This window comes from Hakea prostrata, chromosome 4 (assembly GCF_041222555.1).
Source record: "Hakea prostrata isolate BN-2017 chromosome 4, UWA_Hpros_2, whole genome shotgun sequence".
Lineage (NCBI taxonomy): Eukaryota > Viridiplantae > Streptophyta > Magnoliopsida > Proteales > Proteaceae > Hakea > Hakea prostrata.
Genome location: NC_142603.1, coordinates 14,341,174 through 14,363,654, shown reverse-complemented (window position 1 = coordinate 14,363,654; position 22,481 = coordinate 14,341,174). Strand labels below are relative to the sequence as shown.

Sequence of the window (22,481 nt, the reverse complement as noted above, 5' to 3'; positions counted from 1 at the left end):
TACCCGATTTTTAGATTTATTACCAATTTTGTTCCTTAGACCTCTACCTGTTTCCAATTTGGCTAAGATCTCAATTTTCATGATTTCTTGGGCAGCAATATTGAATGTTATGATTTTAATCTACCAATATCTAATATATTTGCCAACTTTACTCCATATTATCTCTAATAACCAAAATCACTTTTTTACTGAAAAATACACAAAAAAATCAATTAGCTCTCTTTTAATTAAGTATGAAAAATTAATCAAATAAATAATGATAAATGCATGCTTATCACTATCATATAAAAGTATGCACTTTCATTTGTGACAAATCTTTCATTGAACAAAATTGTAATATTTCTCCACCAAAATGACTTTTCATACATGGCTATTCAGAATTTTAGATGCTAATTGTAATTTAGGGTAAAAATATTCATTCATTGTTTTTAAATAAATTTGTTATAAGTCCATGTTATCCTTTTTCAGACCTATATAGACTTATCATATAAATATTAGAAAGTAGGGATTTTAATTTTTCCAAAGGATAAAAATGTCAATGTAACAATTCTTTGTTTCTCCCCTAGCTATTCTAAACCAACCTGCTCTTCTTCTTCGTGTGATAGACACTCCTATTCATTTAGCCTACTCCTCCTGTATTCTCACAGCCAAATGCGATCATCTTTCCCCTTCGGTTAATCAGTCCTCTTCTCATCTCTTTCTAGTGAATTCCTCTTCTCACCCAATGCTTAAATCTCATTTTTACAGGGTGCACCACGCTTTAGCTGATAGCCAACATCCATTATGTGGGTGGGGAATGTGTAGAGTCATTTCCAGTTGCAGGGAGAAGCAAATTTGGAAATCACTGACCAGCTCAGTTGAACGCTGAAAGCTTGTGGAAGATGACATTTTCTGTGTTTCATGCGGTCATATACTCAGACCTATTTAAATGAACCTTCTATTTGACATGATTTGTTCTAGTATGTAGATGGTTCTAATACAGATGGATCAAAAAATTCTTGCTATCAGGTTTGCATCACTACTTCTCGCCCATTTTCATGTCTTTTAATGATCTTATTCTTGAAAATCATTTTTAGTGCATGACACATAACGTTTGAACTCTAGACGGGTCAAACTTCTTCAATTGTTTTATTTTATCTTCATTGTGAAATTTTGCCTTCAAATTTCTTTAAAAAAGCTCATCCTATCATTATATCATTTAACTGATGCTTATTTTTGCCTTAGTTTAAATGATTGAAGACGTCAGAGATTAACTAGAAATTCAGGAAGAAGCAGTAAACAATGCTGTTGGAGATTACTAGTATTCCGAACCCAACACATTCTCCCATGCTCTCTTTTTTGTTGGGCTGATGCAAATCCCCTAGCTGGGAAATTTGGCTGGTATGATATGTTTGCCTTTGGTGGATGTTTTAAGAGACTAGAGTATTTGGCTAACTCAATTCGTTTCTTCATTCGGTGCTTGGTTATGTTGCACTCTTCATTTTGGCTCTGTTGTTTTTTTGTTCCATGTGGTTATGAAGCAATTTATTTCCACTCCAACAATAACATCCATTACTTCTTTTAGGAGGTATAATTCCATTATAGAGCTTAAGATGAAATTTGATAGCTAATCTCTCGTGAGATACCTTTAACTTGAGAGAAGTTCATGTGTATTGTATTCTACTTTTAATACCAGTAAAATAGTTTGGGACTAAGTTTATTTTATATCTTCCTTTTGATTTGATGAATATTTTCTGATGACTATGTTGTCTTTTCCAGGGTGCTGCTAAATCATTCTTTAGGACAATGCCGAGAAGAATGGAGAAGGTCCACTTAAGTAGGAATCCCACTACAAGTTCCATATTGCATCTTGTTCGTTTAGTTGATAGTGGTCAAATTTTCTATAACCATCTTGCATTCAGGACATTGGGTGTCACACCCCACTCAGCCCATATTGGAGTTATCCGCATACGTGTGGAGGTGATCCATAATCACAAGATCTAGGTTCGCGGCCAACCCATAACACATAATATACAATAGCATAATCAAAGAGCAAGCAATTAAAAGGTTCTAAATATAAGTTATTACAGTTATCCAAAGATTAAGTATCAAAGTTAAACATTTAATTCATTGTTATAATAGCGGAAGTCTTAAAATGTTATCCAAAGGTCTGGAAGGGTAAACCCTCAATAACTCTAATTAAAGTTATGTATCCCCAATCAAACTCTACTATGTTCCAAAAGAAAAGCACACGATGATTGAAATAGTCAAATAGCGTACGAACACTCCATTCATGGACATGCCTTGCCATGGGTCTCAATCTCCTCATTCACTAGTGTATCGCAAGACTCCGGTAGCACCATGTATTCCGAGAAGACGGTGTCCTCATAACCTGTATAAAAGTCTAAGAAGAATATTTTCACAAGGGATGAATTCCAATGAACTTAGTGAAGGCAGCAATATCATATACCAAGCATTTAATTCATGTATATATTATGATGTTCAAATGAAATGTGAGTACGAATATGCTCCTATGAATCTAACTGTGCCAATCTCTATAGGTAGACACGTTTTAAGACATAACACTAATCTTCTCTAGAAGGTCTCACACAGACCCCAACGGCTCCAACCGTATGGGCATCATGACTGAGGTATGGAGTAACAGTCCAATTATTGACCATGGTTGGGGAATATGGCCACATTCTCTCATCACGACCATTGGCATGAGATCTGGCGTGTGTCACGAAAACTCTCTAGCCCAATGCAAAGGGGGTTATCTATGTAGTCATGACATACTAGGATTGGATATCCTTCCTATGACACTAGCCAACTCGATATGATATCCTCATCTATCTAGGAAATGTTGAATCTTATGGCACTAACCAACTCAGACTATGCCTACCTTAACCCTATGGTCATCCGCATAAAATGGCCCAGGTCGCATCCTATGGCTCCAACCAACTTGAACTATGCCTCCTTTATCCATATGCAACCCTACCATGAATAACACATGCTTTGTTGTGTCCCCTCACCTAGCACTGTTGTCACGGGTCACTCGGCTTCAATACCCATACAAAAAGGGTGATGGCATGATATGGGTTTCTAGCCATGCATCTAGACACATAAATAGCATGCACAATAAAGAATCAAATGGAATGCTGGTACCAAGAATAATGGATGAACCCACAACTTTGAGTTTAATATACATGTATGCATCATTCTTTCATTCCCATCATATCATTATCGTCATAATTGTAATTGAAAGTAAATAACACAAAATAAATAAAATATAACGCATGTTGCTACTCATGCATACATGCCCTATAACAAAGTTGCACAATCACACACAAGCATAATATACATGAATAGAACATGAATTTAAACACATTATTATATAAGATGGTCTTCCTCACTTGACTACGATGTTAGTAATCACCAAGGGAACCAAGAATGTGCAATTTAAAAAGCCAAACAATCACCTAGAGCCTAGCAAAATTATGAAGAATAGCTTGATTACAAATTGGAACAATACCGAACCAAAATCTGACTCCAAACAAGATTGCTGGAATAGGGTCTGGTGGTCAGAGTCGGTTTGCCATCGGTTAACAACCTGGATCAACTGATAAACATGCATTTACCATTATTTATTTGATTTAATTCCCCATACTTATTTAATTGAAGAGAGCTAATTGAGTATTTTTGTGTATTTTTCAGGAATAAGGTGATTTTGGATATTAGAGATAATATGGAGTAAAGTTGGCAAATATATTAGATATTGGTGGATTTTAAATCATGGCATTCAATCTTGCTGCCCAAGAAATCATGAAAAGTGAGATGTTAGTCAAATTGGAAACAGGTGGAGGTCTAAGGAACACAATTGGTAATAAATCTAACAATCGAGTAAATAGACCTACCTTCAGTATTTTGGGCATATCTATCTTATGAGCTTGGATTTCGGTGATTCAAAATGCTATGGAACGATATTGAAAATATCTACAACTTTTCAGTTTTGAGTTTTTCCAAAATCTGAAAGAATAAAGGTCAAATCGAAGGGTAAAGAGAGGGGATTCATTGTGTGCGGGAGACATAAAAGAGAAGCCAGCCACAGAGAAGAGAAGAAGACGGCGAATGTAGCTCTCATCTCTCATTGCTGAAGAAGAAGACCACAACTATCTCTCTCTCTCTCTCTCTCTCTCCCTATGTTTCATCTTTATTTTTCTTATGAACTTTGTGATAATGAGTATCTAGTTCCTTTTTTTTGGGATGTAGATGAACCGTGTTTATTTCATTAATTTGATTGTTCTATATCTTCTAGTTGATTGTGTTTGAGTTTGGCCAAAGATGTTCTATAGCTCAGCGAACTAAGCGTGCCAAGCTTCCGCGAAGGACGATAGTGTTGCGAAGATAGGGCATATCTAGGAAGACCATCCCTAATTTGCTTTGAAGTGTAGAGTTATATCGGTTAGGGAAAAGCATTGGGGATTCAAAATCCCAAAGATCTTCACATATTCATAGTTAACGTTTTTGCATTAATTAATAGATTTAGTTTAAATTTAGTTTTGTTGAATTCAATCTTAGTAACTTAGCCTTTTAGTTCCCCATAGTTCAACCCCGTACTTTCTTCTTGCTAAATTAGTATAGGATTTTATTTTTGATTGGTTAGCGACACGATCAAATTTTGGCGCCGTTGCCGGGGAACCAAAGCACGGTTGCTAGGATTGATTTTTTTCAATTAGACATAATTTTTAGAGTAATCTTAGAGTTTTTAATTTCTAATTTTTTTCTTTGATTATTTAACTAATCTCTTTTTCTTTTGTTTTGTAGGTAACTGCAAGAGTAGCGATTCGATAATTAGATTAGGTTGTTATCTTTTCTTTCTTAGATATAATTGTATTTAGGACTTTTCAATTGTAATATTTGCATTAGATTGGGTTGTTTAGGTTAATTTTTAAAAATCCCCATCCCTCAGATCCCACATGTGTCACTTTTGTTCGAAAGATCACGTGGATTGCCCTTTAGGTACGTCCTAAACTCTCCCTTTTGCTATAGTTATTTTCTTTTAATTTTACTTATTTAGCTTATTCTTTTTATATTCTTCTGTGTGTATGCATAGTCGTCGGTCCCTAAACCTTGAGTTAACCCCACTTGACTTAGAGTTAGAAGAGACCTTGGCCAACCTTAAAAGGCAAAGAACCATGGCAAACTATGAGCCTCCAATGAGGCCCTTGAGTGAGCATTTCATTCCTTCGATATATACTCCGGTTTCTAGTATTAAGTTGCCTGACATAGAGACGGCTCAATATGAGATCAAATCTAGTGTGATTCAAATGCTACCATCTTTTTATGGACTTGCCAATGAAGAGCCTTATAAGCACTTAGATGAGTTTTTAGAGGTGTCATCCACTTGTTAAAATTCAAAACCTCTCAGTTGGTGCTTTAAGGTTACTTCTTTTCCCATTCTCCCTTAAAGATAAAGCTAAGCATTGGCTTCAATTTTTGGACAATGTTGAATTTTGTACTTGGGCAAAAATGCAACAGGAGTTCCTTAAAAAATTCTTCCCCATTGGCCGTATTAATAGCATTAGGAGAGCGATAACGAGTTTCTCCCAACAAGAAGGAGAACAATTTCATGAGGCCTGGGAAAGAATAAAAGAATTACTTAGAAAGTGCCCCCACCATGCTATTCCTAAATGGCAATTGGTTCAATGCCTTTATGATGGCCTTAGAGACCGACATAGGCAAATGATTGATTCTTCTTGTGGTGGGACTTTCATGCACAAGAATGAGAATGAGGCATGGGAACTTTTTGAGACCCTTAGTGAAAACTCCCAACACCATGCTTCAGCAGCTAGGACTGAGATTCCATCCATTGGGCAACCAAAGAGGAGCGGTCTCTATGAGATCAATCCTACCATTGAGATGAGCACTAAGATTGACTTGCTATCAAAGAAATTGGACCATCTCTTGTCATTAGGACAACAAACCCCATCTCCACTTCCTACAAGTTTCTCTCCATCTAATCATATTGAAGCATGTGTTTCATGTTCTAGCCTATCCCATCATGTCACTGATTGTTGTTTGGCTACACAATACCCTGAGTTTGTTAAGGAGCATGCACATTTGGCCCAAGGAGTCTCTAAATTGGGGAATGATCCATATTCCAATACCTACAACCCAAGATGGCGAAACCACCCCAATTTTTCATGGCGAAACTCAATGCCCAATCCCTCTAATCAAATACCTTATAGGCCACCTCCATTTGATATGCATCAAAATGCCTATAGGAATGAGCAACCATTATCTCCACAACCCTCACATAATTCATCATTTGAGGATAAGGTACTAAAGGCGCTTAGTAGACTAGAGCAAAACACTCAATTGTTGCATTCCCATTCTCAGTCCATTAACAAATTGGAAACCCAACTTTGTCAACTAGCTGATGCCATTAGTAGGAGGGAGGTTGGTCAGTTACCTAGTCAACTAATAGGTAACCCTAATCATCAAATTGGGTCTAGGAAAGAACAAGTCCAAGCAGTCTTTATTGTGACACGTAGTGGGAAGGAATATTATGCACCTTTGCTTACTCCCAAGCCATTGCCCATTGATCTTCAGAGTCGAGAGGAGGTTGATTTGACCCATGAGACTGGCGATGATGCACACAAGCCTAGTAAAGAAACACCACTTGTGAGTATTCCCCATCAATTTCCTTGTAAGGGGTTGAACATTCCGATTGTAGAGGGTCCTACTCCTAAATCTTACACTCCCAAAGCCCCCTTCCCTAAAGCTCTTGAGTCCTCAATTCCAGATTTTAGAAAGAATGCTAAGATGCAAGAGATGATTAATTTATTCCAACAAGTTCGTATCAATCTCCCACTATTAGATGCTATCAAGCAAGTCCTAGCTTATGCTAAGTTTCTAAAAGATTTGTGCACCCAAAAGCATAAGTTGAAGACTCAAACACCTAAAATTGTGCACCTAACTGAACAAGTCAGCTCGGTAATTTCCAACCAACTGCCCCCTAAACTTAAAGATCCAGGTACACCTTTAATTTCATGTGTCATTGGAGATTTATCCATAAGTAAAGCATTACTTGATTTGGGAGCCAGTGTGAATATTTTACCTGGTTCAGTTTATGATAGGTTTGGTCTAGGAGATTTGAAATCCACTAATGTGATTCTACAATTAGCAGACCACTCAATCAAACGTCCTCGTGGGCTACTTGAAAACATTTTGGTAAGGGTTGAGGATCTATATTTTCCTGTTGATTTTTTGATCCTAGATATGGACAATACAAATAAGTTACCACCAGTCATTCTTGGACGGCCCTTTTTAGCCACTGCAAATGCTTGCATTAATTGTAGATCGGGTGTCATGGACATATCATTTGGCAATAAGAAACTTAGAGTCAACATCTTCAATGCATCCTTAAGCTCAAATAGAGATGAAGAGTACTTTGCGATTAACTTTATTGATGAGGTAGTGGTTGATTATATTCCAAACATACTTATTGATGATCCCCTACAACATTACTTGCCATTTGGGGAATCTAACCTAAATATTGAGGAAGTCAACACATTGTTGGACTCTTCCACTTCTTTGGAGAAGTCACCATTCACATTTAGATTTGAGCCTCCACCTCCATTGGCTGCATCTCACTAAGTCTGGCTGAAGACTCTAAACTTAGCGCTTTATGGGAGGCAACCCATTTGTTTAGATGTTATTTCTTGTTATTTTTCTTCTCTTTTCTTTGTTTGTTGCTGGTTTTACTGTTGCGTGCTCTATCATGATTTCAAACATCGGGTAAACTCTTTCCTCTATTTGCTTCTATCATTTTTTTTATATATCTTGCATGCATTGAGGTCATTGCATAATTTAAGTGTGGAGGGGTGTCAACTCGAGTAAGACTTGTTGATAATTGGTAGAGCATAGTTACAAAGATATAAAGTGCCCAATTTTTTCTGGCTTTGGTAAGATAAATGTTTTAATTCCTTGCTTCGATACAAAATGAGAGTTTAAGTGTTTTAGAAATCCTATCTGATGTAATGAGCACCCTCTTGAGAGAATAGTAATGGGTTTTAAATTTTGAGACTGAGGTTGAATTGGAAAATAAGAACTCCAGGTAGTCCAAAAGGTTTGATCATCTAGTTGTCTTGTATTGCCTTGTGCTTATGGTGACAAGTTGAGACCGATTTTAGACTATTTAAATATGAAGTGAATTGAAGTATAATGTGAAAAAAAAAAAAAAAAAGAAAAGAAAAGAAAAAGAAAAAAATATGTTGAAGTTTAAAGGTTAGACCTCCTTCTTAGTAACCGGGTCTCAGTGTCACCAACATCATGCCTCGCGTCAAACAGTTGGGGTGTCTTTGGTCCAGTCTTGGCCTGTAGCCTAGTTGGCTTGAGTAAGTAAGTTCGAGGGGTATTCTACACCAAGTCCCTTAAGGCCATCTGGCTTGAGAGCGGCTGACCCAACACTCGTTACATAGGTCATCTAGAAAGCTTAAGCGGCAAGACATTGCATGGACTAGAACTGTGACCATTAAAGAAAGAAGTGAGTTAATGTGCTTATAAAGGTGAAATGTCTAAGAAGGTCAATATTGCTTAGATCTTGAGTTCTTGATATTATTTGGTACCTAGTTTAGTCTAATCTGAGGGTGAACTGGTAGACTGAAGATAAGAGGAGACTTCTCGATTGAATTGTTTGCCTAGAGCTAGACTCAAGAGAGGGTGTAAAGAGCTTAAGTGTAGGGGTGCCTATATTCCCTTCAGTTTTTAGTGGAGTGTCTTTGTCTTGGAATCTATCTTTTTACTCTTACTACTGCCAGAATAATTAGAAGAGCACTTAAGAATTTTATGTGTATATTCTCTACAAACACTCACGAGACACAACTCGTCCACTAGGGTAACCTAGGGGTTTAAAGCCTTGTTACACATGCTAAGTGCAACCGTGATTCCTACGAAAGTGTGTTAGGTTTCTTTTTATTTATTTCCCGTATTTTATTTATTGTTTCGTTTTGCTCGAGGACTAGCAAACACTCAAGTGTAGGGGTATTTGATAAGCATGCAGTTACCATTATTTATTTGATTTAATTCCCCATACTTATTTAATTGAAGAGAGCTAATTAAGTATTTTTGTGTATTTTCCAGGAATAAGGTGATTTTGGATATTAGAGATAATATGGAGTAAAGTTGGAAAATATATTAGATATTTGCGGATTTTAAATCATGGCATTCAATCTTGTTGCCCAAGAAATCATGAAAAGTGAGATCTTAGTCAAATTGGAAACAGGTGGAGGTCTAAGGAACAAAATTGGTAATAAATCTAAAAATCGGGTAAACAGACTTACCTTCAGTATTTTGGACATATCTCTCTCGTATGAGCTTGGATTTCAGTTATTCAAAATGCTATGGAATGATATTGAAAATATTTACAACTTTCCAGTTTTGAGGTTTTCCAAAATCCGAAAGAATAAAGGTTAAATCGACGGGTAAAGAGAGGGGATTCATTGTGTGAGGGAGACATAAAAGAGAAGCCAGCCACAGAGAAGAAAAGAAGACAGCGAATGCAGCTCTCTCTCTCTCTCTCTCTCTCTCTCTCTCTCTCTCTCTCTCTCCCTATGTTTCACCTTATTTTTCTTATGAACTTTGTGATTATGAGTAGCTAGTTCCTTTTCTTTGGGATGTAGATGAACCATGTTTATTTCATTAATTTGATTGTTCTATCTCTTCTAGTTGATTGTGTTTGAGTTTGGCCAAAGATGTTCTATAGCTCAGCAAACTAAGCGTGCCAAGCTTCCGCGAAGGACGATAGTGTTGCGAAAATAGGGCATATCTAGGAAAACCATCCCTAATTTGCTTTGAAGTGTAGAGTTATATCGGTTAGGAAAAAGCATTGGGGATTCGAAATCCCAAAGATCTTCACATATTCATAGTTAACGTTTTTGCATTAATTAGTAGATTTAGTTTAAATTTAGTTTTGTTGAATTCAATCTTAGTGACTTAGCCTTTTAGTTCCCCATAGTTCGACCCCGTACATTCTGCTTGCTAGATTAGTATAGGATTTTATTTTGATTGGTTAGCGACAAGATCAGGGAGGTGAAGTGATGTGATTGGAAACTTTCTAGATCTAGAGGGAAAAAACATGATGTTTCGAATCAACGGTCGCAGTTAAATTGTACTAACACTTGAGGAAGGAGAAACGGTTCATCCACATTTTGGAGGGAAACATTTAAACACATGGAATTAGCGGATTAGCCAATAAGGAAGGTACAAAACCGTACTTCAAAGGACCAAGCATATTGGATAATCACAACCTAGCATTTATGAGAAACGTGCCAAAAACTGACACAACAGAACTTTTGCTAGGCAGCTGTAATGATAAGGGGTTGAGCATGTTCCCAAGGCAAGAAGATCAGACTCCGAATAATCCTGAAGCAAGATAAAAATGCAACGCAACCCATGATCAGTTCCCAAGGAATCTCAGGTGTCAAAGGGTCCAAATTCAACCATGTAGTTAGTAAAAATTCGAAGATGAAGATGTGATCAAATGGATTGCATTGAGACATAAAAGATACCTCTGATGAACTCTCTTAATCGGGGATGAACTTTAGTGCTGATGGATTCTCATAATTAGAGATTGTTGTAAATATGTTTAAAACTTATTAAAGTTATTTTATATAAATATTTTTTTAAATCGTGTCTTTTATCTATGGTTTTATTTAGTCCCACATCGAGTTGAGAGGATTTGATTATATGGTTTATATATAGTAAGGGTCCATGTATTATTAATTTGTGCAAGACGAACCGAGCTTGAATCCTGTTGTGACCCTGCTATGGTTATATAGATATATATTAATATTAATAAATCTATATGACTTGGGACTTTGGTCCGGAAGGCACATTTTGTCATGGGCCCTATTCTGGATAGCCCACTACTGGGTGAATACGTGGGGAAGCCATTTGAGTGGCACTCTCATGTAGGGAGGTCAGCTGGAGGTACCTTCCTGAAGAGAGTTGAGCTGAAAGGTACCCTCACAGCCTTACCCTTTCACCCACAGCCTTTGGGGCTCTATATAAACTCATTTTCGTGCTCATTCTTGACACACAGAATTCCTCCTCCTCTTTCTCTCTCTCTCTCTCCCTGTTATTCTGTTAAGCAGTGAACATAACCTAATTATACCTTGAGTAAACCTTTCTGGGGTGCAACCTTAAAGGTTTGGGCTAACTGATCTTGGGGTGAAGACACTTTTAGAACCCGTATTGCACAAATCGGGGTGTCTAAATACCTTAAAGAAAGTACTTCATGTACGTTTCAGCTCTAAAGGAGTATTGTGATTACAATAACAGTTATAGTGTGCGTGCAGATTCCTCAATCGTTATAATAGAGATGAACTCATAATGAATTTAAGTGAGTTGGACGAAGATTCATCATGCTAATTAAGAATATAATTTAAGCCTCCAAACCAGAGTTTAAACAAAGGTCAACTTGGTAAGCAAGCTTGGGGGCTCATGTTATGGGTAAGCCATGAATTACCAATTCGTACCGCGTTCTACCAATGGTCTAAGGCTCTTTTTTGTATCAATTCTCATTCTCTATTATGAGAATTTTTCTTTATTTAAAATTGTTTGGCAGCTATTATCATTTTTAATTTTATTTTGAAATAATAGAAAAGTATCCAAAATTCATAATGGACTCTTTGTCCATTATGGATTACTAGTTAAGTAACACGTGCAAATGCACGTGAGACCATACATGGGGGAAGAGAGAGAAGAAAAGAGAAAGAAAAAAAAAAATTTCTATAATTAAGAAAGAAAAAGCTATGGTGTTTGCAAAATCTTTTCATGTAAGTCATGTATAATGAATCCCTATAAAAAAAATTGGCAAGGAAATGAGGAAGAAAACTAAGATAAATGGATTAAAAATCAACATATTCAACTAAGGAGATAAAAACAAATGGTAGCTTGCCCATTTTGAAATATCATGATAAGAAAAGGTAATGATTCCTCTTTTCAGGGAAATTAGAGGTAAAACTTTTGGTAAAGGAGTAAGAGTAAAGAGAAAATAAGACACCAAGATAAGATGTTTGTTACTAAAGACCACGTACCTCAATTATAAACATAAATAGAAAACTAATTTGTTTCATTACTATAAAACTTGGTTTTTAGGAAGGACATCATCCATGACCATCCATGTTATCTTGTTTAAAAAACTCAGCAATACAATCCAACCAAACCCCCTCTTCAGGAAAGCTTAAGACTTATGTATGTCTTTTCTTTGTACGAATGTTCCACAAGTCTCCATCTTAAATTAGTTAAATGAATGAGCATTACAATCTACATAGTAGTCCATTAGAGTTTTTATATTGATAAGTGATCCCACTTCTTAAAGAACACTTCTATATCACACTTACATGAATGTAGTTGGGTGCTAAAGAAGGAAATGGAGTTTCTTTGCAATGAACATAACTCAGACACCTTAAGCCCCGTTTTACTTCCTATTCCCTTCCCATCTTCCAACCCATCAAAAGATTCATTCTTGTTTTTTCAAGCCAACTTAACACCCAATGCTTCATTTCTTAACAAACATGTGTGTAACTTCATATCATAAAGAAACTGCAACCTTTGTATTTATCTCTCTTATTCATCACAATTCTCATTCACTATCATAAATCCTTAATATATATCTTTCTCTCCCTTTCAATATATATCTTGATCTTTTTTTTTTGTTGTAATTCGTTTTCATCGTTATATTGCCAAATCCAAACCTGGCCCCAAATACTTGAATCGGTGAGTTGTTGTTTATAGTTTAATTTCAATGACCAGAGCCTTTTTCTTTTGATATCCAAATTACAAGTTGAAAGGAATCAAATATTTAATTTTCACATGATCATGGCTAAGCCCATGGGAATTCAAACAATCTCAGTAGTCAAAGCCAAAGTAAAAACTCAGAATATTTCTAAAATAGATTCCCAAATTTTCTAATATCATCGAAATGGTAGCAACCGTCTTGATACGGAGAAATTATGATCAAACCGGGTTCATACCTAGTTCGACCCTCGACCCCAGTCGAGGCAAAGGGAACCGACTCGCTCCCGAGCGAACCGGATCCAGAAGATGGCTTGCTGAAGAAGAAAACTGATTCAGCTACAAGCACGCCCTAATCCTACTTATGGATTAGGGTAATTACCCTAATGATGGCAGACTCGAATTGACGGCTGCAGCTAATCATTATCGAAGGGATAACCATCGCATAACCTAAAGAGTTATTTCAGGAGTCCTCTACTAGTCCAAACTAGTAGTAGTCTGTTGCTCAACGGATCTATCTGTTAAGATCCAACGACTACCCGAAGAAGGCTCAAGTGCATCCAACGAAGGAGATTCGAAGGTACACTCTATATAAACCTCACTACCATACGAGGTGAGGGAGATCGAAAACACACAATCTAAGACTCAGTTTCAGATGCATACTGATAGACTTAAACTATCAGCGGCTTACAATCTAGGTCACCTTTCCCAGTTCTTCATTCCTTAGCTCTGTGCTTCTAGCAGAGCCGTTTGTGATTAAGTTCATCAATTGACTTAGCCTTCGGAGGTGGACTCCCGACCCCCGCGGTCGGGCCACATCTGACGCTTTCGTTTTGCAGGTCATCACGAGGAGATCTAAGGGCTAAGCAGATTTTGAACGCATCACGTCTGAAATGGAAAATCATTCAATTGAGCTGTCTGGTTGAAAGGACCATGTATCCTTAAAGACCCAACTTCCCTAGGGGTGGTCTTGGGTTCGCACCCATTCAGCGGCATTAATATAACAAGCTCCCCTGAGGATATAATCAAGGTGCGCGCAAGCTGGCCCGGATGAACCTCAGATCCAAAAAAAAAAAACTGTAGGGTTAAATCATGTTCAGCCATGCAACTCTACTAAAGCCATGTTGCTGTCAACCCCAAAGCCATTCATATCTTCCCACCACTTTTTGGTTCTTCATCCTACAACTTCATCTTTTAGTTCTTTTGACCCTCCAATATCAGTCTTCCCTATGAGAGCACTTCAAGGAAAAAGCCCTGAAAGTATCAGCAATATCGACATTGTCTCTAGATCTTCCAACTCAGTTAGAAGTCAGAACCAGCCACAAAATCCATCTCTAATCCACCCATTACAAGTCCCGTTTCCTTATCAGTATCTCTATTTCTTTAAATAGTCCAGTTGCACCCTCGTATCATAATATATTTCTATAATTTCTACTTCTACTAAGATATCTCTCTTTTTTTTGGTTTTGGGGGGGGGGGTGTGGAATTGCTACTGGTATATCTGATATACTAGAAGGAGCAAACATATAATATTTTCAGATTTATTTACTTTCTGCTGCTTTCTTCTATCTGTCCTTGAAGTTTCATCCTCGTAAACCTTCTCTTGAACTCCTACTTCAAGGAAGAACATCAATTTGCTTAAATTAAGAGGTTGGCCTTCTTTACAGTTCTAGCCCTTTTACGTTGCTTTGTTCCATCACCACATTTTTTTTTTATCTTTATCAGTTTTAACAACTACTTTATCCATCTGGTGAGGGAAGAAAAGGAAAAAGAAATCAAATCTATGCAGACATAAATGAACTCATAATTCTAACCACATAACAGCATATATCTGATCATTAATTCAGTGTCTTATAGCCTCCTATAGACATTTTAAGCACAGGAAAAGCATTACCTAGCTGAGGTTCAAATATGCTGCAAGAGAGGAAAGCATCAACATCTTCTTCATACAAGATGGCAACAGGAACTGGTAGAAACTTGTATTTTGCTAGACTCAAAAGTGGAGTCCTGCACAGATTGTAGCATACAAAATAATCTTGAACGTGCAAACCAGAAATGTGAAACAATACAGTAATAATCCTTAGACAACAAATATAATGAGACACCAATATAACCTTGGGTAAATGTTTTTTGGTGTAAATGAACCAAACCAGGGAGTTTAAGTTCATAATGCAATAATGTGACCAGGAAGGCTTAACTGGGGGAAGAAAGGCAAGCACCTCGTCAAGAGTTACTGTCAATTTTTGAAGTCTTTGGTAGTAGAATAAAAAAAAATTACTTGGACCTCCACCTCAGTCTTCTCAGTTTCTAGGCAAATATCCAGAGAAATTCTTCTCTTCCATATTATGGGTCAAAATCTCTGCTGGAATTTGTCCTCTCAAAATTCCTAAACCTGACCTTCTACCACATATGCAAGTATTTCGGACACCAAACAGAGAAGGCTAATTCAGATAGAGAGGAAGAAAGGCAGCAAAAAGACCAACCGGCTGAGCTGAATATACAAGCAGCCAATCATGCAAACCATCAAGCCAACAAGCACCTAACCAGTTCTTCCCAACTCCATGTAATCATCTTCACAAACAAGATTAAACTCAAATGCTTCTAACCTGAACTGATGGCAGTCTAGCAGTCCATGAGACTCTTTCTGTACCTGAAGAAATCAGATTTTGAAAATGGGACTGCAAAGAAGAAGATGTTACAATGCAAATAAGAAATAAACGATAAACATCAGCAAGAGAGAAGAAGAAGAAGAAAAGGTAACCGAGAATATGTGAAAATGGTAGTGTCCAGTGGTCAGTATCATTGTTCTTAGCGGGAATATTAGTGTAAAACAATGAAATGAAATGGAGCAGTGACTGAAACGCAACCTTTTTAATCTTTTATTCTTTTTTGCCAGCAGGGTTTCTACCCCTCTACTGCTGAGGGCCATCTGCTTCTGAGGCCTGAGCTTTGTCCTGACGCCCTCCTCTTCCTCCCACTGACTTAGCGTCTCTGCCTGAGAAGGACGGACCAGCACCCAGGCCGCTGATTTCAGGCACTCTACTTATCTCATCGGCTCTCTCCATCCCTACCTCGATATATCACACAGTTGACTCAGTTGGAGTCCAAGCAAGTTCAGCTATCCCAAAAGCACTCTGGTACTTTTGACACTAAATTAGGGGAAATCCTTGTTTGCCAAAATCTAACTCTACAAAGAAACAACATTTTATCCTCTCTAAGGACTTGTAAAGAAAACCCACATTCTTCAAAATTAGCAAAAACAAAACGAAGCATTTCTGTGTTAACTTCTAATTATCTGAGAAACAAATCAGAACGATAGAAATGAATCTAAAAAAGAAACTCAATACATTGATGACAAACCCGCCAATCCATCAATTTCAGCAAAGGGATGAAAAGATCCAACCTTCCTGAGAGCATCTTAGCGACCAGGATTTGGAGCAATTTCAAAGGCATGGCATGCTTCATTGAAGATTTATTTTTTGGAGGCGACGTCTTTGGAGCCGAAGTTTGGGTCTCAAACGGGGTCTGAGGCTTGAGTCCGGATCAGCTCCCCTTTGTGCTCCCCCTACGCTTCCTGACCACAAATATCAGTGGGGCCTACGGTGACAAATATTTTTTGGAAAAAATAAAAAATAAAAAAAAATTTCATCAGTGGGACCTACTGTTTTTGTGGTCAGGAAGCCATGGCTCTGCGCTCCCCCGACGGGGAGAAGATCCGGATTCCTGAGGCTTTTGGGATCGGAAATAAAAACGACCTCGTAACTTTCAGTTACTGATGGTGTACATAGAGGTTCCTAAGAGTGTCCTCGCGATGTAATCATGGTTCAGAGCAATTTTGAAGGGATGCTTCCTCGAAGATAAAGACATGAAGCTATCTTAGAAAACAACAATAATTTTTTTTTAAATTTGGCTTTAACAGTGGTGGTGTGCGTAGTTTTTTGGGTTTTTTTTTTAATGGCGGGAGTGTGGACGGGTGCATTTGTTGGTGATGCTGCCATTGATCAGGCGCCTCGATTTACAGCAGTGGGGTGTGTAGCTAGTGGATTTTATGAGCAGGTACGTGAAAAGGGTATGTTTTTAAGCGACGAGTGTATAGCTGGAAGGGTATTTTTTAAGCGGAGGGGCGTGTAGCTTGTGGGTTTTATGAGTAGGTACATCTAGAGGGTATGTTTACATGTCCAAGGAGGGTATTTTGGTCAAGTAAAATACATACCACAAGTGTTTGGAGTTTATAATTTAAATAGTAGTATGATATGATATGATATGATGCGTGAGAATTCATTCTCAACTAGGGGTGTCAATGGTGTGGTTTGGGGCGATTTCGGGCTGGGCCTAATTGTTTCGGGCTGAAAAACACCTAGCCCAAACACGGTCCATTAGAAAAATAATGATTTCAGGCCGGTTTCAGTTTGGTGTGGTTTGGGTTCGGGCTAATGGTTTAGATTCGAGTTGACTAATGGTTTATGGTGTGTAAGAAAAAGAATAAGAAGAAACAATTGAGCATGCAACAACAAAAGCGAAAATAATATGGAAAACAAAGTTGCTATCGGTCAATTTCCATTAAAAAAAAACCCATACATTCTATAGAAATCAAAAACCTAGATATTAAGTAGTAAAATGATTATTTGATCTTTGAATTCATGATTAATTTTTTTAATTGTTTATACAAAACGGGTTGGTGCGAGCTACTTACTGGTAATATAATGATTCAAATACTATTTAATGTAAAATTACAAAACGGGTTGTCAAACGGGTTATAACGGGTTGCGGTTCGGTTTCGGGTTGGTGCGAGCTCCACAACCCTCAGCCCAATTACGGCCCATTAAGGTTCGGTTGGGGCCAGTGCGGTTCGGTTTTAACGGTTCAGGCTATAATTAGACACCCCTATTCTCACCATTGGCATTTATGCGCTGGGTTACTTGAAATTTTAAAGTTAAGCTAGGGTTTAACAATAAATACACATAAGTTTATAAAACCCACTCTCAAACCTAGGGGTGTAAATGGACAACCGAAATCCGCTTACAAATTCGCATCCGCATCCGTTTAGGGGTATCTGAATCCGTCCAATTATTAATAGGATGCGGATATGGTATACCCCTTTCTTACCGATTATTATCCGTCTGATAAAACTATCCGATTAAGTTACTTATTTAGATTTATTATTCTTATTTTTATAAATTTTACCTATGATATGTGACTATTTTTCTAAATTTTCTACTAAAATAACTACCAAAGTAGTTAAATTCTTAAATTTCTTACCTAGGCCTTACAAATAAAAAGGTAAAGATGTAAACAGGTGGCCGAAAACTTGTATTCAATTAGAAGAATTTACTTAAGAAAATAACTATCCGATTATCATCCGAATCCAACAGAATCCATCCGAAAACCGATAGGATATTATCCGGATCCGTCCGAATATAATAGGATGCGGATATGGATGTACCACTATCCGATCCGAATCCGGTCCGTTTACACCCCTACTCAAACCCTCTTTTAAACTCTAACGTGCTTGAGGATTAAGTGACACACGAGGAGGCTTCTCTGAAAGGTACAAACCCTCTCAAAATCCTTCTTTCTCACTTCTCGCCTAACCTTGCCAAGATTTGCTTCTCAACTCAGACGGTGCTTCAAACCCTCTCGCAATCCCTCTTTTCTTACTGGCGGACTTCAAACTTGCAGCAGATTCTCAAAGCTTTGCTTCTTTGAAAGGTGCTTCTCAAACCCTCTCTCAATCGCTCTTTTCTCACTTCTCGCAGATGTTTAACCTGCAGCAGATTCTTCAAGGTAATCAAGTACATCTCGCAGATTCTTCTCGCAGATTCTAGTCCTATTATTGTTGGTTTAATCGAGTACCTCATTTATAGTTTACCCCTCCCCTGCTCTTTATGGGATATTGCTCGTCTTTTATGGATACTAAAACTGGACACTTGTGAGTTGTAATGACCATGGAAAGTAATTTCGCCGAAATTCGGTGGTTTCGCCCCCTGGCGAAACGATACTAGGGGGCGAAACGACATTTTCCATATATCGCCGAGATTTCGCTGAACTGGCGAAATATCGTATTTCTCGTCATTTTCGGTGTTCTTTAATTTGTGGTTGGAGTGTTAATTGATATTTGAGCCACACGTGGCAGTTGTTAAACCACAAGATAATAAAAAACAAGAAAAGCAAAACATAAACAATAGTATATTGATTTGACAAGATCAATATTTTATTAATTTTTTAAATTTTCAATCAATATTTTGCATGGGAAAGGTACATGATGGGACTCATTGAAGGGTTTTTGCTGTTTTTTTCAAAATTTGCATTAATGATTGCAGACAAAAAAAGTCAGACTATTAATATTTTATATTATTAAAATTGTACATAAAAATTGACGTTGATGTGTGGGTGTTATTATATATATAATATATAATTAATGACTTTTCTTCCCAGCGAATTTCGGCGAGATATCGCCGAAATTCGCTGGATTCGCCCGGTTCGCTGGGCAGCGAACCAGGCGAAACGAACGAACTTTCGTTCCCTAGTAATGACTACTAATCAGGGGTTAGCTGAGACACTAAAGCTACCATTCCTTATTAATTGCATTGGATTATCTTTTTAAAAATTGTTCGTCAAAATCTGTGCGAGTGCAAGTTATGCTTTGCACGATCTCCTGCATTGCTACTAATCACATAGTGCTGCTTCTTTAATCCATCAGCTTGAATTGGGCAAATTATATACAGAGAGTATCTAGATTTACAATCAATCAATTAAATCTATTATCCATAGAAATAAATCAATTATAAATACAATCTTATTATTATTATAACTTTCATGACTTAGATTTGCTTCAAAGTTTTCTATCACTGACATCAATCAGTTTCTAATTTCCAGTTTCCACTCTAAAACTTTCTTAAATTCTTCATACTTTGTATTGGAGTTAAGATGCTTGTAAGAAAATTAATGTAATGAAAAGGATTTGTGCAGGCGAGTTGCTTTTGGAGTTTCCTTTGATTAGAGATGTCCAAGTAATGGTAGAGTGCTATAGAATCCTGAAAAAATGGGCTTTCTGTTTGGTTTTGTTGCATTGACAACTCTATCTCTGTTTGTGGTTCTTGTCTGATTGTTATGATAGTTCTCCAAACATTTAAATTATTTTTTAATAATGCAAATTGGGGGAAAAAAACCTGCAGAATCTTTGTCTTGCAGACATGCTTTTGGTTTATGTTGTTTAGAGTAAAGTATTAGGAAAACCAACGGGAGTTGGTCCAAGTGGTAAGCAGCTTGGTCCGCTGAAGCAAGGTTCCGGTATCGAAACCTTGTGGATGCAAAAAATCCCCGCTGGGAGACTCACCCACCACAGCCAAGTGTGTGACTTGGATCGAACACCGGATTAGTCAAGGCAAAGCCTTGGAACCGGGGTTGGCAACCAAAAAATTAAAAAAAAAAGTATTAGGAATACATCTCACATTAATTAGAGATGTTTTGAATGAAGAATATGAATTTTTTTCAAGAGTTTTTGGTGCTGTTGGGTAGTGCTTATTGGATTGATAACCCAAACCTTATCTCCTCTCTTTCTCTCTCTCCCATGAATATCAATCTCATCTCTCTTGGCCCTCTTCCATTAATCTGGTGTCTTCTTTAACAACCCACTTGCTTCCTGTGTCTCAGATTTAATTATTCATTTTTTTTTGGGGTAAACACAGATGCTTGTTTGGTGGGTGGTGAATTGTCTGATTGGAGTGTTTGTTGATCTACCATTAATTTCCTCAGAGAGTTGTAAATGAAAAGCCAATGTGGGGCTGTATTATTGCCCTCAGACACCCAAACTGGTTGGTGTTACTGCACTTTCCAATTGCCTATTTGGGGTTTTATGTGGGGACTTCAAAGGTTTCCAAATCCATCTAGAAACTAGTAAATTTGAATTGGCCTATGAATAAAAGCCTCACCTGAGCTTTGGCTAATTAGTACAAGAAGATAGAAATGCTCTTTTTCACTTTTAAAAACTGACTCCACGGTCAATCTAACTCTAGTCTTCCCACTGTGAGGGTATGTAAATGGGTTGTAAGTAGCCAAATTACAAGTCCAAGTCTAACTGGAACAGAAAAATCAAATAAAAAGGACATCACACTAACCCTCCATGAATGAGGGTGTTGTTTCCTAATCACATACTGTATTTTATGGATCTTTAACTCAATTGGTTGAGCACTTGGAACATGAACATGTTTCAAGGGGATGGTGGTTTAAATCTACCAAGATTCTTTTGATTCAATTATGAATTTGAATTATACATGAGTTGGTTAATGTCATATGTAATGTTAATATTTTGTTTAAACCCCACTTATCATATAGTTTAATAAAAGGTAGAGACTCAATATGTCCATGTGGATAAGGTGGGATGGTACTGTGAATGTTTTGCACAAGATGAAACCTAGGACTATAGTTTTTCTAAGTGCCCTTCTTGGGAAGAAACATGTAGGAAATCTCATGTGGGGTAGACAATCGTATTCTAACTCAAATATTCAAATTCAATACACGGATCATCTTGCATTCAGTCATTTCATTTATTCCATATTTAATAGAAACATCTAAAATATTTTATTGACTTATATTTAAATAATTAGTGTTTAACCACATTGTATGAAATTTGTTTGAGTTTAAATAAATGTTAAGCCTTTCTTTCTCTTTTGCAATTGTTGGATTTTCTTCTATATTGATGCGTCCAAAATCTGCTCAGCCCTTAGATCTCCTCGTGATGACCTGCAAAACGAAAGCGTCAGATGTGGCCCGACCGCGGGGGTCGGGAGTCCACCTCCGAAGGCTAAGTCAGTTGATGAACTTAATCACAAACGGCTCTGCTAGAGGCACAGAGCTAAGGAATGAAGAACTGGGAAAGGTGATCTAGATCGTAAGCCGCTGATAGTTTAAGTCTATCAGTATGTATCTGAACTTGAGTCTCAGATTGTGTGTTTTCGATCCCCTCACCTCATATGGTAGTGAGGTTTATATAGAGTGTACCTTCGAATCTCCTTCGTTGGATGCACTTGAGCCTTCTTCGGGTAGTCGTTGGATCTTAGCAGATAGATCCGTTGAGCAACAGACTTCTACTAGTTTGGACTAGTAGAGGACTCCTGAGATAACTCTTTAGGTTATGCGATGATTATCCATTCGATAATGATTAGCCACAGCCGTCAATTCGAGTCTGCCATCATTAGGGTAATTACCCTAATTCATAAGTAGGATTAGGGCGTGCTTGTAGTTGAATCAATTTTCTTCTTCAGCAAGCCATCTTCTGGATCCGGTTAGCTCGGGAGCGAGTCGGTTCCCTCTGTCTCGACCGGGGTCGAGGGTCGAACCAGGGTCGAGGGTCGAACCAGGTATGAACCCGATTTGATCATAATTTATCCGTATCATATATATATGGGAAAAATCACGATGGCTTATTACAAACTTTAGTCGTTACAGCAAATAAAAATCTGGTGAACAACGGTTGTCTATCACTGGCATCTGTTGTTTGCATTGCGGCATAAATGACACTGATTCCTGTTCAAACGAGAACATCGATGAAATCTACAATTTGAGTTTGAGAATCTCCAGTTTTGACTTGGATATGATCTTCTAGATGGATTAAAGGCCGCTCTAGCTGTAATGCCTTTTATCTGATGCATTTTTCTTAGGGTAAATATCACTTACCTCCCCTCTTACCTGGACAAATAGCA

General features: G+C 37.5%; 1 long non-coding RNA gene and 1 other non-coding gene across 2 annotated transcripts; both read right to left on the bottom strand.

Moving 5' to 3' along the window:
- Positions 1–2,170: 2,170 nt before the first annotated feature.
- Positions 2,171–15,547, bottom strand: LOC149018100 (uncharacterized). The gene is made up of 3 exons (XR_016173178.1): positions 15,264–15,547; positions 14,675–14,787; positions 2,171–2,383 (listed from the first exon to the last, which is right to left on the bottom strand). It is a non-coding gene; the product is annotated as an uncharacterized LOC149018100 (long non-coding RNA).
- LOC149018101 (small nucleolar RNA R71) lies at positions 5,557–5,663 on the bottom strand. The gene has a single exon (XR_016173234.1). It is a non-coding gene; the product is annotated as a small nucleolar RNA R71 (small nucleolar RNA).
- Positions 15,548–22,481: the final 6,934 nt, after the last annotated feature.